The sequence below is a fragment of the Hemibagrus wyckioides genome, linkage group LG28 (genome assembly GCF_019097595.1).
Source record: "Hemibagrus wyckioides isolate EC202008001 linkage group LG28, SWU_Hwy_1.0, whole genome shotgun sequence".
NCBI lineage: Eukaryota > Metazoa > Chordata > Actinopteri > Siluriformes > Bagridae > Hemibagrus > Hemibagrus wyckioides.
The window spans coordinates 14,305,547-14,323,535 of record NC_080737.1 but is presented as its reverse complement, the minus strand read 5'-3'; the positions used below and the strand labels follow the sequence as shown (position 1 = coordinate 14,323,535).

At 40.8% G+C, this 17,989-nt stretch overlaps 1 protein-coding gene across 2 annotated transcripts in view; it reads right to left on the bottom strand.

Annotated features, from left to right (window-relative positions):
• Window positions 1–17,989, bottom strand: part of fam222ba (family with sequence similarity 222 member Ba) — a 64,173-nt gene that overhangs the window by 17,861 nt on the left and 28,323 nt on the right. The window lies entirely within an intron of this gene.

Below are 17,989 nucleotides of genomic sequence, written 5' to 3'. Positions count from 1 at the left end.
ATTCGAAATGATCAGCACACACACACAGAGCTACATTTCTTCAGACTTCCCTCATCTAGCACAAACCTAATCGTTGAAGATAAAATCATGTGTGTGCTCTGACATCTCTATACCACACACACACACACACACACACACACACACACAAAGTCATGGCCTTGCTCACTCTTGGGGCCGGCCATTTGCTTCATGCAGATAGAACCTAATCCCTGCCGCTTTGCCCATGGATCAGAGACAGGTCACTCTACCGCCTTTCAATTTCAGACCCTGCTCCCTCACTCGAAGCAGGTGAGGCCACGTTTGATACCCAATCTAAACTTTAATTAAACTTCAAACGCAGCATGGCCGCCGTGGAGAGCCGGGGCCTCGGGGCCAGCAGCCGAGAGTAATCCAACCTCTCTGCTCCAATCTCTCTCTCGCTTTCCCACTGCATCTTCAAATCCCCAAAGCCTAGTTTCCTCTTCTATTCCACTGGACTTACTTTTACCCTTCCATCTGCCATGGCCGCCATGTCTCATGATCTGTAGTGGGTGTGCATTTATTCGTTTCCGAGAAAGTATAGGGAAGTATAGGAAGTTCCTCACCGACGCAGTTTAGCTTTAGATGAGTGGTGAGATTTTTTAATAAGATGTAGAGATGACGCACATCTAAATCAGAACAAAACTAGATCTAAAGAAACTACACAGAGCTCTACATATTTACGTAGCTAGCTAATAAAGAGACACTTTACTTCAAAAATACTGTGTATATGAAACAAGGTACAAAGTTAGCTAAACCAAAATAAACTGTTTTGCTAAAATGCTTTAAAACACCGATTTTAGATACAGCACTACATATTTTTAAGCACACACAAGCTAGCTGAAGCTGAGGCTAATAATTTAGCTAGCTAGTACTTCGAAGCAATCGGTCTTTTAATCTGCTTATACTTATAAATGCTGGGTAAGATACAAACTGAGTTTAAAGACGATTGAAATCTTTATGAAGATATATGCTTGTTTGTTTTGGGTTTTTTTTTAAAAAGTGCTACACACAAACTAACTGAAGCTGAGGCTAACAATTTTACTACTACTACTATTTTAATCTGCTTATATTTAAAAACGCTGGGTAAAGAGATAAACTAAGCTCTAAATCAGAAAAACAAATATGCTTTTGTTAAAGTAAGATACTGCGTACAGAGCTACATGTTTGAAAGCATGTGTAAGGTAGCTGCAGCTAAGGTAGCTAATACAGAAGTATCTGTTAAAAATATAGGATAAAGTAAATGAAGAATGCCAAAGGAAACCAGACAATACCAACATTTTCCTCAGCTGTTCAGGGGAAATGTTGAGAAAAGACTCTGTATGGCTAAAATTATACATGAACTTAACTTAGCATCAACAGCTGGATTCAGCATCATGGATTCCTCAGTATAAACATCAACAATCGTTCACTCGGACCTGTGAGAAAGTTTTCGTCCGAACGGAAGTCCGTTCATAGTCTCTATAAAGCACACTTTGAAAGCAGCAACCATGGACTCTAACCAGATGTGTGTATGTGTTTGATCAGTATATGAAATTCTAGTTATCAAGGTTTCCCAGGCTTCTAAAGCTGAGGAAGGAGGCTTGGTGGCGTTCACTCGCAGCCCCAGTCAATTCAATTACAGTATTCACAGCAGCAGACACGCTTTGCCTAAGGAACAAAAGCAGCAGTGGCACGCTAATGGCTGGTCATTTGTGTCTAGCAGACGCATTTTCTTGCCCACCCTTCCATCGCTTTTTTTTTTTAACCCTTCAATAAGTAAGGATGAGAAATAACTAAAAGGAGACAAACACCTCACACGAGAGGCAATTATCCAACAGACAGCCGCAACAGGGCCGTACCCCGCTGTCTGAGGGCTCTGGAGCACAGACCTGGACCAGGGGAGAGAGAGATTATAAAGGTCAGAACGATGGCTCATTTAAATCCTCCCAGTGAGGGTGAAAACAAGCACTAATGAAGCAGAGCTGCGCACGCACAGATGCACAAGAAAGCAGTTAGGAACGCAAACACTAAGGAGAAAGACAGAGAGACAAAAACCTGAAGATTGGGAAGGAGAGATCTTAGTGGTTTAGACTCATTTAGGAAGGTTACTCCTCTTTGTAATGTTCCAGCTCCATTTCCTCTGTTTAGGCTCTTGAGACCTTCGATTTATTTATTTATTTATTTATTTTTTGGGGTGAGTTTTTTTTTTTTCGATTCAGGGTGCTATGATGTCGATGCAGCTTGATTGTGGATTTTTATAGTCTACATTATGGCTACATTTTCCAGTAAGACCCTTCGCTTTTTGTGAAAAACAACGCCATTTTCATCCATCATGAAGTAATGTATTTTCCATTAGGACTGTCAGAATGATTGTTACTTAAAACAGCAGGGTGTGAGATTCGGGAGTTTCCTATTCGAGCTACTTGCGGAAGAACATTTTCTAACCTGTTGTGTTGTGCCATTTCCACCGTGTGGATGTAATATTCCATGTATAACAGAAATGACACAGCAAAGCCAGCCTATTGTCAGGACATTACCGGACACCTCATGTAAGAAATAGATAGATGTCCGAATTACGCCCAATTACACAATCCTCACTGTGTCCAGAAATCGAAAAGATATGGTACATATTATACATTATTATGAGTTTAAAAAATTAAACATATGTTTATCTAGGACAAAGTAGGACATAGACGTGTATGAGATTTGAAGTGTAGCATCTGTGGCAATTTAAATTTAGAACATAATTCATATTCAAATGTAGTTAATTGCGATTTCCAAAGCTTTTCACAGCACTAGCTTATACTGTTTATTTTTTGATACTGTTGACATGCATAAAAACATTTCTGCCTAAGCTAAGACGATTCGTGCATGGATGTAAAATCAAAGAATTTCCGATCGATCGTTTCTCTCACGCCGTCATTTCTCCGCTGATGCTGCTGCACATCTCTCACTTCTCCATCCTCCCCGCTGACCCTCACCCCCAAGCCCACAGTAAGAGTGCTGAGATAAGCTTTTAACTTCTGTCCATGCTTCTGCCCTTCTCTCGCTATCCTGACACACTTATTGCTTCTGTCCTCACCCAACAACTCCCTCTTCAGCCTGTATCTCTCCTTCCTTTCTGATTTCCAGCATGTCCTGCCATATGGCACCGATCCCCTTGCCCTCGATTCCCCGCGTCACCATGCATTAGCTCTAATTGGCCTGACGTGTTCGTTCTGCTTCCTGAAGGATTTGGAGGTGCGCGTGGCTCCGTTTCAGCCGCTTGTCTTTCTGTATTTTTTTCCCCAGCCTTGTTTAATCTATGAAAGTGCCAACGCTTTTTCCTGAACAAGTATGACAAGGATTAAGAGAGATGAAGGGGAGGAGGGGGTGGCAGGGACGGAGGGTGGGGTGGGGGTGTACTTGTGATATCGCGTTACAGGAATAGAGTGTCGAAAGAGGATGGCTTTTTCTCAAGCATGATAATGAGGAATAAAGACGCACTATTAAAGCTGCCAGGTTTTCCAATAAGACATAATCAGTCTTGCGCTCGCGCTTTCTTTCACACAGGCCTTAAGACTTACAAAGCAGCACAAAAAAAAAACAAAAAAAAAAAACAAAACCCAGCACACAATTACAAGTCATTTATATGTGGACTGGCCAAGAAAATATCGTTTGTTCCCTTAAACGTTTACGCAGTCTTTTATAACGCACTATCCAGGTGCATGTCCTTCAAGCTCCCTAAAGCTAGCAAAGGGTTCAGTGGGTCAATGTCCACTCAATTAGTGCTGAGAGGAGAGACGGAGAAGATGGGTATCAAAGAAAAGATCAGAGAGGGTTTAGTGGCGAAGGAAACTCTAAAGTGCACTAAAAGTAACTCAAGGCTGAATACCAAACCAAGCCACACCACTTGTGTCCATTATTCAGTTTAACCCCTTTACACCCTGAAGGTATTTTTAAATCAGCTGCTTTATGAGAGACAGACCAGAAAATAAAGTTTTATGTACTGAATTGACGGTTTCTTAGTAGCAAAAAACAATCTGCTTAAGAAACTGTCTACAAAAATATATATTTAAAAGGGAGGGGGGGTGTTAGTGGTTAGCACATTTTCCTCACACCTCTGGAGCTGCTGGTTCGATTCCAACCTCCGCCCTGTGTTCATATGTCCTAGGGTTACCTCAGGGTACTCTGGTTTCCTCTTCTACTCCAAAGATACGCGCTGGCGTCTCTCGTAAGTCCGTAGTGTGTGAATGCTTGTGTGTGAGATTGTACCCTGCAGTGGGTTGGCACCCCATCTAAGGTGTCTCAAGCCTTGTGCCCCATGTCCCCTGGGATGGACTCTAGGTTCCCAGTGACCCTGTGTAGTATAAGTGCTACAGAAAACACATAGATGGATGGATATTCAAAGGAAATTTGGTTTATCTGCTCTTTGTAAGAATATTTATGTTATAAAACATCTAAGCTTTAACTTTTGTCACGTTTTGTCTTGATAATCATCAAAAGTTGCAGCATTCCGTACCATGGGGTCTTTTCTTTAGTGCCAAGAAACCTCTAGATTATGTGTATGTAAAACTACATAAAATCTTACGCTACCTCAGGAGCAATAGTGTGATTATGGTACGTTTTGGCTACTTTTAATTACTGAGGATATAATGAGGAGAATTATGATACTGCTACTGAAATCCCACTACCTGTGACAAATAAGTTAGCTAGCAGTTAGCTATTTTATACATGCCGAGCTTTTAGTAGCTTCCTGAGCAGTACAACAATGCTTTATATTTGAATGACGATGTTTTAAATGAAATATTATGGGACGTTATGCAATATTATGCTACAGTTACTGCTAATCTGAATTCTTTTAATGGACAAAACACTTGAGACAAAACAAGAGAACCTGCTCCATAACGGGGGTTTTTTTTCCAATATCCCACAATAGAATTTCGAGTTAAACACCCACACGTTTATGAATTCACTCCCACTCAGTCGCACACTCCTTTCCTACAGATTAGTCAGAGTAACCCAATCCTCCATCTCCAAGCAACAGTATCACCTGCATCCTGCTCCACTGAACTGGAATCATACTTCCCCATTTTATGGATGATAGAGTGACACGGGTTCCAAAGACTCGGTTAGTTCTTCCAGGAAATGAAATAATCACACGGACATGAAGAGACGATACAGACGACTATCAGACGAGACAAGCCGTTTAACGCGCTTCGCGGCGGACTCCGGCGAATTTTTATCCGGGTCCAGACATATGTAGGAAACTTAAGATAGATGGAATTGTGAGCTGTGAGACACGAGCAGCCATGTAGAACTGCTCCGGTATCAGCGAGCTGCATTCGTGTTAGATGGCAAGTCGCTGGTGTTGCTCCAAATTTATCTTCTGTGTGTTTGTGTGTGTGTGTGTGTGTTAGTGTGGTCCAGCATTCAGACCATAGTTGTCTTTAATAGTCTTTCTATTTAGAATGCTTTAAAATTCATATACCAGGAGTTAATAATTAAAACCGCAAATTTCCAATCCAGGTACAAGCCGAGGAAATTAATTCCCTGGTTTATTACAATACAGACTGTTATTGGTCCAAAAGAACAGTGGACATGAAATAAAATGAACTATTTTATAATTGGGGTGACTGGAAATTGGAGTTGAACATCATTGTGGATGTTATTTTTTATGATATCACCATCATGGCTCTCTATAGAGACACAGACACTCGTGAAAAATTAAAAAATATGGATAACTAACTAACTATCTAGCTAACTAACTAACTAAACTAACTCCAGGTGTACCCTGGGAAATGCCAAAGCTAGCTGTTCAAATAAGGCCAATACAAACAGATTAGTTATCTGGCTATGTTAGAAATTAGACAGAGCATTGTGCTTTTAAAGAATCTCGCCATGGGGATCACAGTCCTGTGACTTCTGTGCCGGTCCGAAGCCCGGATAAATAGAGAGGGTTGCGTCAGGAAGGGCATCCGGCGTAAACATGCGAATCGTCAGTACTCTATGGATGTAATAAATGATGATATGAAGCTAGTTGAGGATGCAGAAGATAGGGATAGGTGGGGAGAGATGATCCGCTATGGCGACCCCTGAAAGGAAAAGCCGAAAGAAGAAGATTGTGCTTTTAAAGAAAAAAGTGTTAGTTCCCCAATTTCTTTTAATCGACTTGTGTCCCATTTCAAACAGATTACGCTTTCTCCATCAAGACTCTCTGAATCCAGCTGCAAAGTAAACTAAACTAAACCCATCGGTCAATTTGTCGAGCCTAAAGTAGAGCAGAATTTTTTACAATTTGTTAAACTGGGAAAAAAAAAATAACCACTGGTTAAATGGCATACGGCACTAAAAGCATACTCGAAAGATTTCTCCTGAAATATAGTGCCGGGAAAAAAAGGTAAAGAAAACTTTGAGTGCATAGAAATCACAACAGCACAGCAAGAGTAAATAATGAGATAATTACATAACTAGCTAGAAACCATTTTGGTCTCTGGCATGCGTGCTTGTCAGTTTAAATATCTGCTCACATGCTTTTCTGCTGTGCTACGGCTCTGTCTCTTGGGTCAGTTTAGCAGCTCACGTCTACGAATAAAAAATAAAAAATAAAAAAATGCATCACAGCTGTTCGGTTCACTTCCTGAGAAGTGCTAGAAACGCTTGCTTACTGCAAACAGAGTTCGCTTGAAACCGTACCAAGACCAGAAGGTCGCTCAGATCGTCTCGGATCCGTTGTCTTGGCTTGGACTCAAGTGCAATTACTGTGTTCTCGCCAAAGAAGTCCACTTCCAAACAGACTAAACGGCTGCATAATGGAAAGCACCCGTAAAGACACAGAGATGCTTTTGCAAGTGAAAAGAAGGAGGAAGAGCACTATTCACTGAATCAAGTGTCACATTCAGGTCCTGGTGCGCCACACAACCCTACAGAGACTTGTTTTCCCCTCTTCCTAATGTACCAAATTAAGTCCAGGAAGGCCTCGTTAATTAGCCGACGAGTCGAATCAGGTGTGTTAAATGGGCTAGAATGCTAAACACAGCAGTCTGAGAGGCAGAGTGCTGGAGTGTGCAGTGCTTTCTGGAGTCACACAGCCCTGCACTACAGGCGTAAACAGACTGGGATGGAGCGATGCACCCTGGCTGTCACAGCTCAGGGTAAGATGTGCTCAGTATGGATACAGCAGGCAGACTGACATGTAAAGGCTAATTACACACAAACATGCACATATTTCAGAGGCAAGGTCGAAAGAGCGGCCGAGAGCGAGCGAGAGAGCGAGAGCGAGAGAGAGAGAGCGAGAGAGAGAGAGGGGAACAAATTGCAAGAGAGAGTTAGTGAGCAAGAGAAAGTGAGCCCAAGGCTGTTTCCAGAAATAATAAGGCAGAATTCATGTACGTCCTTCCATTTCTCGGTTTGCATTTGCTGAGAAAGGGACGGGGACGAATGCTACAAAAGAAGCCGACATGCAGAATAAATAAGTACTTTGTGTACTAGGAGGCTAATTAAGAACAGCCGTAATTAATAATGAGGGAACCTGTGTGTTGTGTGACCCGTGTAGTTGTGTGTGTGTGTGTGTGTGTGTGTGTGTGTGTAGGCAAATGGAGCAAAGCTGAACAGTGAGCCGCTCTGATTTAATTGCATGCTCAGCCTCAGGTTACGGGTCCATCATGAAACACGGTATGAGCGAGAAAGGAAAAAGAAAGGATTCTATGTAATCTACTGTGTCGATTCTCCGAGGAAACACAAAAGCCGTAAAGCAAAAATGACTTTTTATTTTTTTTCCCCCGAGGAAGGGGGGGGGGGGGGGGTGTAAAAGCAGGATTATTTCCTCAGAAGGCAGGAGGGAGAAAAAGCAAAGGGAGAAAGGAGATGAATGAAAAGAATGAATGAACTGCGTTATCTTCGAATATGACACCAAGCTGTTCATTCATTCATAAAGAAAGGAGGGAGACAGAGAATAAAAAGAAAAAATAAAAAAAAAACGAGTGGAGGGACTGATGGAGAAATGCCAGGCTCAGGCAAATGTTACTTTGCAATATGTTTATGCGACAATTCAGGCTTGCTTCCCAGCATAAATCTATAAGCACAAAAGAGCACAAAGAGCAGGAACGGGGATTTGCTGAGGTGGGGGAATATGAGTCGAGTCTCAAATGTGTATCTGTCACTCTGTGTGTGTGGTGTGTTTCTCAAATGGTTTTCCTAGGTTTAGAAACTTGGGGCTGTATTTAGAGTCGGCCAATTTTGTCCAAATGTTATGTCAATATTTACACAGGGAAAGTTACGTGTAATTAGAGGCGGGTTAACCACCTGCTTAAGTCAATTTTCTGCAAGCTGGCATTCGGATTTCCGGAAGTCGGCAGATTTTTCTCGAGGAGAAGGATCTGAGAAATTCCCAGACTTTAAATAGAAGCCTTTATGTGGAAAAAATCAGGGATAGAAAATAAGGACTGAAGAACAGAATGGAAAACAGTGTGTGTGTGTGTGTGTGTGAGAGAGTGTGAGAGAGAGAGAGAGATTTCTTTGCTGTGAAATCTACTACAGCATAACAAAAGCGAGAAACAATTAATAATAAAAGAAAAATAAAGATCAAGACGATATACGATTCAGACGATATCAAGGATAGAAATCGGAGTCGGCCGTATTATCGGTTGTAATCGTAGACGTTTATAATAAATCACTTCAAAATTTGGTTTAACTCAACATGGCTTCCTCTCTCTCATTAAATCCTCAGCTTATAAAACAGCACTTGATCCAGCGCATCCTTTCAGCTTTTACGGTTTTTACTCAAACTCCACCCCAGAGATGTAACTCTGAACACAGACTTGGGCAATTGTGGACTACATGTGGTTAACTCAGCTCAGAATATGTGCAGCACATGGTATTCTGTGTGTATGTGTGTGTGTGTGTGTGTGTGTGTGCGCACTATATATAGTGGCTGGTTACCCCTCATTTACCAGTGTCTTGGCTAGGCAATTACAGATCGAGTTAAACAGCGAAGTGTGTTATGAAACAGGCTCATTAGCACTACAAGGCAACAAATGCATGCAATTATTCTGCAGGTTGTGATTTCCCTTATTCACTGCGTGACAAAAAGGGACGAGCACAATCAATTGAAAGTCATAGGCCAAGGGGAGGGAAAAAAAAAAGAAAAAGAAAGTATCCTGTGAATGTGTTGTGTACTTGTCAAAACTGCCCACATTGTGCACTTAACAAGAAGTGCTATTTGTAGAAGGCATGCTACCGAGCCTAAGGCATCATTTTCGCATAAAAAACAATTAACTGTTTAACCCGAGCCAGCGACCGAAAGCGGCAGAACATGTTAATCGTAGATCCGGTGATACTAGGTTTCTATCTAGATGCCAGACAGAGCAAAACGGATCAGAGAAGCAGTGAAAAGGAAATGTAGACTGTTCTTTATTGGTTTATATTTATTAGAGTATAGGTTTTGGATCGTGTTTTAATCAGTCATTAGCGAGCTTTGTGGTCATTTAGAGTGATGTAGAGCGAGTGTGGTCAATTCACGTCTAATAACATAAACCAATTACGGTTTAAGATCTGGTAACAGTGTTGGCACTAACGGGAATAAATAAAAGGACTATGGAGTTAATTAGACCGGTACAAGCGCTGAATCGCTGAATGTGTTGAAGAGCGCAGTTCTCAGAGCCAGTAAGAGTATGGGGTTGGATTATAATCAGGGCTTTTGAAAACGGCATAATCAAATTATGCAGACAAAGACAGACGCAGAGAGACACGCAGACAAAGAAAGACACACAGAGACACAGAGTGGCACAGAGAGACAAACACAGAGAGATACACACAAAAACACACACAGACACAGAGAGAGACACACACACACACAGACACAAAGAGAGACACATAGTGAGACACACAGCAACACAGAGAGACACAGACACACAGAGATACAGACACACACACACAGACAGAGAGACACAGACAGACATAGATAGGCACAGAGACGCACACAAAGACACATACAGATACATACACAGACAAGAGAGACGCACACAGACACAGAGAGAGACACAAGGAAACACAGTGAGACACACAGCAACACAGAGAGACACAAACAGACAGGCACAGAGACACACACACACGCACACAGACACAAAGAGACAGACATAGAGAGACATAGACAGACACAGACAGGCACAGACAGACACAGACAGAGAGACACAGACACAGAGACACACCAACATAAAGACACAGAGACACACAAAGACACTGGGAGAGACACAGTGAGACACACAGAGAGACACAAAGAGAGACACAGACACACAAAGACACAAAGAGACAGAAACACAGAGAGACACAGACACACAATGAGAGATACAGAGATACAGAGACACACGCACTCAGATACAGAGAGAGAGAGAGAGAGAGAGAGAGACACGCACACACACAGACACAATGAAAATATCACAAGGGAGCGCTAGGAAGCAACGGTAATTAAAGCTGAAGATAAGGCATATAAACTAATATTGGCGCCATCAGAACCATAACACTATCAATTTATCCTCAGAGTCTAACAGAGGTGGAAAAAATACTGTAACAAACTTTCTGAGGTTATAGGGGAACAGAAGTGGGGGTGATGAAAGAAAGCAGGACGCTTTTAAAGTGTGTGTGATACGGGTCCTTCTGGCTTGTATCTTAGGTGTGGGCTGCTGAGTGAGTGAGTGTGTGTTTGTGTTTGTGTGTGTGTGTGTGTGTGTGTGTGTAAAGGGAGTTGTGGGTGTTTAAGTGTGTATGAAGTCCTTCAGTGATATGAAATAGCGAGAGCGCGGTGGTGAAATGGAAGGAATCTCTGCAATGACCTTTGGAGATCAGCATGAGAATGTGAAGAACAGATGTTGCATTCTAGGCGTGGGAATCTTCAGGGATCTTAGCGTTCAATTAGATCTTGATCTAGAGCATCGCAATGCGATTAGAAAATTCATCATTCACTTCATGCATTGTGGTGGAGTTTTGCTTACTAAAGCCTGCACTATTATTATTATTATTTCTCCATTAAGACCGTTTACTGCTTTCAGAACATAACATTATCATTTAGCAATCGCAGGGAATATTGTGCTTCCATTCAAGCTAATTTCAAATAATTATTCAATTGGGTTGGGCAGTATGAACATGTAATATTATTATTATATATATATATATATATATATATATATATATATATATTAGTGTAAGGATTTGAGCGAGTTTGACGAAGGGCCAAATTGTGATGGCTAGAGGACTGGATCAGAGCATCTCCAAAACTGCAGCTCTTGTGGGGTGTTCCCGGTCTGCAGTGGTCAGTATCTATCAAAAGTGGTCCAAAGTGAACCGGCGACAGGGTCAAGGCTCATTGATGTATGTGAGGAACAAAGGCTGGCCCGTGTGATCTGATCCAACAGACGAGCTACTGTTGCTCAAATTGCTGAAGAAGTTAATGCTGGTTCTGATAGAAAGGTGTCAGAATACACAGTGCATGATATGTAGGCAGGGATAGTAGGCAGGTGGTCATAATGTTATGCCTGATTGGTGTGTGTGTGTATATATTATATATATATATATATATATATATATATATATATATATATATAAAAAATATTTTTTTTTATCCTCACGATTCCTCCCACCTCCTTAGAAAATGCACATGTAGGTGGACTAGATATGCTAAATTGCCCCTAAGTTATGACCGGGCATCCCATCCAGAGGCTATTTCTCTTACCCATAGGGTTCCCGGACCAGGCTCTGGATCCACATCCACCCTGACACAATAAAGTACCAAGTACTTCATAGTGCAAAGAAACGAATGAATAAATAAGTCAGTTTTTCCTCACAATTTCTCACATTTTTGTCTATTCAAATCTGAATGTATTATAACATAAAGCCATATAGCCATGTTTAAGATCCCACTCATCTGGCTGTTTTTCGAGTGTTTTTCAAACTTTCTAGTTCTGGTGTTGCTTAATTTAGGAAAAACCCGCTCTGGATGACACCATTATATTATTTTCCTGAATAGATTTTTCTCCATATTTTATGCTTTCTAAGGATGAAGCTCAAATCTCCCTGTCTATACGGCACATTACCGAGTACGATGACTGTAGCTGAAGTCTGTGGCCATGCCGTAGCCATGGCAACCAAAGTCACTAAGCAACAACTGGAACACTATGGCGGAATGAAGAGTTTGACCATCGTTGGTTTGGAAAATGTCATTAGTAAAGAGCGGGTCTATGCCATATGTTAGGCCATAAGTTAAGAAGAGGAGTTCATGCTTAAGTTAGCTTATAGTAGATTTCTTAGACCACCAGAGCTTCGAGTCTCTGATGACATTACGAGCTTTACGAGACAGACATATTTTCCGAAATATGGATTATAATTTCAAGTGTCTTTGCCCTGCTCTGTGTTCAATGAAGAAATAGTTTTAAAGTGTAAATATATTTCTAATTGAACACACATCGACCTCGACCTCACTCTAAACCTCACATTTTGTCAGACTAGTGTTTTTGCACTAATAGAACGAAGGGACAGGAAACAGCGAGGTAAAATGTGTGTAAGAGCACGTATTTATCTATTATATACACTATGTAGTGAGCATATGCAGTGAAGGGGACGATATTTGGGATTCAGGCTCACAGTGTGACTCTTTTTAATGTATATATTTATATTTATATATATATGTTTATGTAGGCATGTTAAAAAGGTTCACTTGAATGAACAGTATGAAACAGAGCTTTAATGTTGGTGATAAACAATACAGAAACATTATTTGAGGATAAAAGTAGACTTTTATAGAGAATTTGACAGGCTTGGGCTATAATGTTTGTTTTTTCCATTAGAAATGTTTAGTACTTTTAGGTAGGGGAAAAAAGGTCTGATTGTGATGTTTTGTGCCTCAGAATAAAGAATGGTGCTGCATGGAAGAATCGATTTTTCAGCTGCGGATAAATTTCATTAGTTAAAGTGTGTATGAAAGCATAGGGCACGCGTCAGGCTCTCACCAGAACAGACTGAAAAGACTGTCAATCTAGGGGTGGGTGTGTGTGTGTGTGTGCGCATTTAAAGTCCACATGCACACATACTAAAGCAGTGGAAGAGAGAGACAGAGAGAGGGGCAGAGAGACAGACAAGCAGACAGGCAGGCAGAGAGAGAGAAAGACAGGCAGACAGAGAGACAGAGAGAGAGAGAGAGGCAGGCAGACAGACAGACAGACAGGTAGAGAGTGAGACAGAAAGGCAGACAGGGTGACATGCAGGGAGACATGCAGGCAGAGAGAGAAAGAGAGACAGGTAGACAGGCAGGCAGAGAGAGAGACAGGCAGACAGACAAGAGACAAGCAGGCAGACAGGCAGGCAGAGAGAGACAGGCAGACAGAGAGACAGATAGGCAGAGAGAGAGAGACAGGGGAACAGGCGGGCAGAGATACTGGCAGACAGGCAGGCAGAGAGAAAGACAGGCAGACAGGCAGAGAGAGACAGACAGGCAGACAGAGAGAGAGAGAGAGAGAGAGAGAGAGACAGGCAGGCTGTAAGAGATGGGCAGGCAGACAGACAGGCAGGCAGAGAGAGAGACAGGCAGGCAGATAGACAGGTAGAGAGTGAGGCAGAAAGGCAGACAGACAGACAGGCTGACATGCAGGGAGACAGGCAGGCAGAGAGAGAGACAGGCAGACATGCAGGCAGACAGACACACACAGAGACACACACACAGAGACACACACACAGGTCATGCCTGAGTGAGAGGGATCTATCTGAAGCCCCATGAAAAGTGACAGAAGAAAGGCAGAAGATAAGAACGATGTATAAATATATAAAAGCTGCTCCACTCTGTCAAAGCTCATCTACTGCCTTGGGTCAGGCAGCTTGGGTTTAAAGTCAGAAAAATAACACCCACACACACACACACAATAAGTAAATAATCCTACGTTGTGATCACAAAATACTTGTTTATCTCCCTCTTTCCTCACTATTAGAGCTAATAACATTTATATTACCTAGAATTTCTCTCCTTTTCCCTCCTTATTTCCTGTCAGGAGTGCAGATAAGCAGCAGTACTTGGCCTTTTGTCTGGAGCACCACACAACTGTTCAAACACAGATTGGAACACGGGCAGAACACCACCGATTCACCTTCACACGTGACCTGGGAACGACACTCAGACAAACCCAGCGGGCTGAATAAACCGTGAAAACGTACGCGCAGGTGTGGCTTTGTTTCGTCTGTGAGAACGCAGCCATACGGAACAGTGTTGATCTGTACGCATAAAGCTTTATGAAAATCGTTGGCTGATATCAGTGCCTGACAGCATACCTTTTTTTTATTTGAGGTTGCACAACAAAGCATAAATCCTATGCACCATTTTCACCACAATTTATCACGTGTTTCAGACAAAACGACGATTTTGTATCTTACAAGCAAACAAAACATTGGATAAGCTACAAATAATAAAAAGATATCCAAAAGACAATGTCATCTTATTATTCTTTATTTCCCCTTAAATATCTAATAACTCTGTCCTGTGGCACCAAGACTTTAACAGCAGATCCTGGAAGTCCTGGAAGTTGTGAGGTCCAGCCTCCACGGATCTGACCGGCACTACAGTGAACACCCGGATGTTCTGGAGAAGCTCTGACCAATATGGCTGTTGTCAAAGACGCCCAGATCTTTGCCTTCGCCCATTTTTCCTTGCCATTGTAACATTATAATCAAATCATCACCTGTTTTAATGTGGGATGTGGTAGCTTAGTGGTTAAGGTGTGAGAAGGTTGTGCGTTCGAATCCCGGGTCCACCAAGTTGTCGCTGCTGGGCCCTTGAGCAAGGCTGATCAATGATACAAAATGATACAATGGTCACTTTCAGGTTTTATTTTTTTGCCCGGAGTAACGTTTATCAGCTTGTTCCTGACATTTATCTTGCTTTAACTTCTCTTTTAAATCACCTTCTTTTTACACATGAATTATACACTCTGAGATATAAAAAGGTACCAAACTGCACTTGTACATACACACATACACATGGTCTAGGAAAGTGTGTGTGTGTGTGTGTGTGTGTGTGGGGTGTGTGTGTGTGTGTGTGTGTGTGCACGCACGGTGTACCCTTAATTTACAGTAATGGTCCTTAACATCCAATTATGTACCTATTTCTGTGTAAAAGATGGGGGAACACCTGTACAACTGCTCATTCAAGCAATTATCTAAGCAGGTAATCATGTGGCAGCAAAGTAATGCATAAAACGCTGCAAAAAAACATCAGGAGCTGTAGATAATATTCACATTAAACATCAATGTGATATCAGTGACTCAGTAGTATGGTGGTTAGACTGGTTTTAGACACTGGTTCTGTTCCACTGGTTTTTATACACACAGTGTAGAGAGCTTGCATGGAAAGGTGCAAAATACACAGACACACACATATATACACACATTATATTTATATATATATATATATATATATATATATATATATATATATATATATATATGTATTTATTTATTTATATATATATATATATATATATATATATATATATATATATTTATATATATATATATATATATATATATATATATATATATATATATATATATTTATTTATATATATATATATATATATATATATATATATATATTTATTTATATATATATATATATATATATATATATATATATATATATATATTTATATATATATATATATGTATGTATATGTATATATATATATGTATGTATATGTATATATATATATATATATACATACACACACACTATGATACTATGATTAACTACAACAGCAGAAGCTCCACTTCAGTCAGAGGAAAAACAAGAATCAAACTGCTGCTGCAGATCTTACAAAGACCTGGAGATCTTTCTAGCATCTACGACTACACCACGGAAAATCACTAAAAACACATTTCCTGCTAGACGCCTGGATAATTGTGTAGCTGTCCAGATGTTCCTAATGAAGTGGAGGGTAAGTGTATATATGTAACCTCGCTATACGTTTACACTTATGCTTGCTATACACAAACACACACACATACACACCATACTGTAATATGGAACAGATAACACACTGCATGTTGGCTGATGCGCACGTGCGTAGGCGTCTCAACCCTGAAACCTCACAAAGGTGTGTGCATTTTGCTTTTGTGTGCACGAAAGCAACACTATGTTGCCGTTTAATCTGCGCCATTCAAACCCGAGCGATGACCTGAATCATCAAAGCGACGCGAACGCACTTCTGGCTCTTTAAACCCGGATTATTGGTCCGCGGAGAACAACCTTGGACGAATGACACACCCACGTAACGAGAGGCCAAAAAGAATAAGGACGTGAGTGTGTAGGTGGACAGCTTGGGTTTAGTCGTGCTCGCTGAGCAGTAAATCAGCAGCTTTCTCGTCTGGGCAGACCACGGGCTCCTGCAGCCTCATAAAGTACGTTAGCCGACAGAGCCGAGGTCGGAGCTCTGCCGCAGGCCTCCAATAACACCCAATTAAACACACACACACACCGACCCCCTCTCTCTGCCTTGCCACACACCTGTGAACATCTGTGGTATGTACTCCATACCGATCTTCTCAATGTACACACACTTCCTTTTTGAGAAGACTCCACATCGACCACACACTCACGCTAAAAAACGCTAAGCTGTGCACTGATGAAAAAGGTGCCACTTAACAAACCGAAGCGGGTCGAAAGAGGAGACGTCCATTAACTGTCGTCTGAGCAGCGCTCCGAAGTTCACCAGCGATCTCACAGCTGCCGAGTCTTTCGGTTCAGACTAAACAGCCAGCGCTAACGGTCGCTAAAGTATTCCGCCAGTAACACGTGAAGACGGCTACGTGAAGGACACCCACCGCGCCGCGATTCTGTCGAGTGACTCTGCTTTTATAAACAGAAAGCATTTTAAAAATCGCTTAATTCATGACGTGAGAAATGTCAAGAATGTCAAGCTTTATCGTTTTATCGTTCGCAATATTTACAAGAATTAGCATTTAAATGCCTGAGAATTATTTTTCCCCCAGAAACCCCCCAAAAATTTAATTAGCATTTTTGTTGTGTTCATGTTAGCATTGAAATTCTTTATCATGTCACACTGTGCAGTGGTGTTTGATGGCTCTTATTAAAGCAGACAAGTATTTCTGTTTTCACCTACCCTACCAGAGGCAATATATTCATCGAAAAAAAATTTTAAAAATGTATTTTTTCCCACGCAAATGTTTTTATCTTCAAAGTAAATGATGATATCAAACCCATTTCTGCTCTCTGAGATGCCCCAAGTGGTTTGTTCATAAGCATCTAAAATGAAGCTGTTATCTTCAACCACTAAAATTCTGTGTAAGCTCATCCCAACAGAGAGGGGGAAAAAAAAAACAATCTCACACGGAGAGCCAGTGTCTTCAGACTGGCAGCGCTAAAATAATTAATTCATTTATACTGATTGAAAATGTCTGATAAATCACTTTCCAAAGCCAGTGTCATGGGAAAACGGTTTAAACGCATTTGAATACACTGAACTAAAGCTATTACATGTAAGCAAAAAGAATTAAAGCACAAGGGTGAAAAAATTTCACATCACATATAAATCATGAACTTCAGATTCATGTCGGATTTGTACTTATTTACAGGCACTGATCTTTAACTCGTCCACTCCTCCTCACAGTGGCATCAAGTAGCTTATTATTCACTATACATGTGCACTAACTGGGGTTTAACGTAAAGGCGGTTAACGCAAATACCTATGAAATAAAAAAATAAATTAAAAAAATTGTAATTCAGCCACAAAAAAAAGCAGACTTCTGGATGGTATCCATTTATATGTATTTTAAATTTAATTTGTAAAATTGAGTCATGATTTTAAAATGAAGGGAAAATTTTAAAAGTAATTTGAATTTTGCTTTTTAGAAATTCTATTTTTTATTTGAGAAATTCTCATTTTTTATAGAAATTCTTGTGTCTTTTTTTAGAAATTCTCATTTTTAAAATATTTTAAAATTTGAAAAATATTTTTTT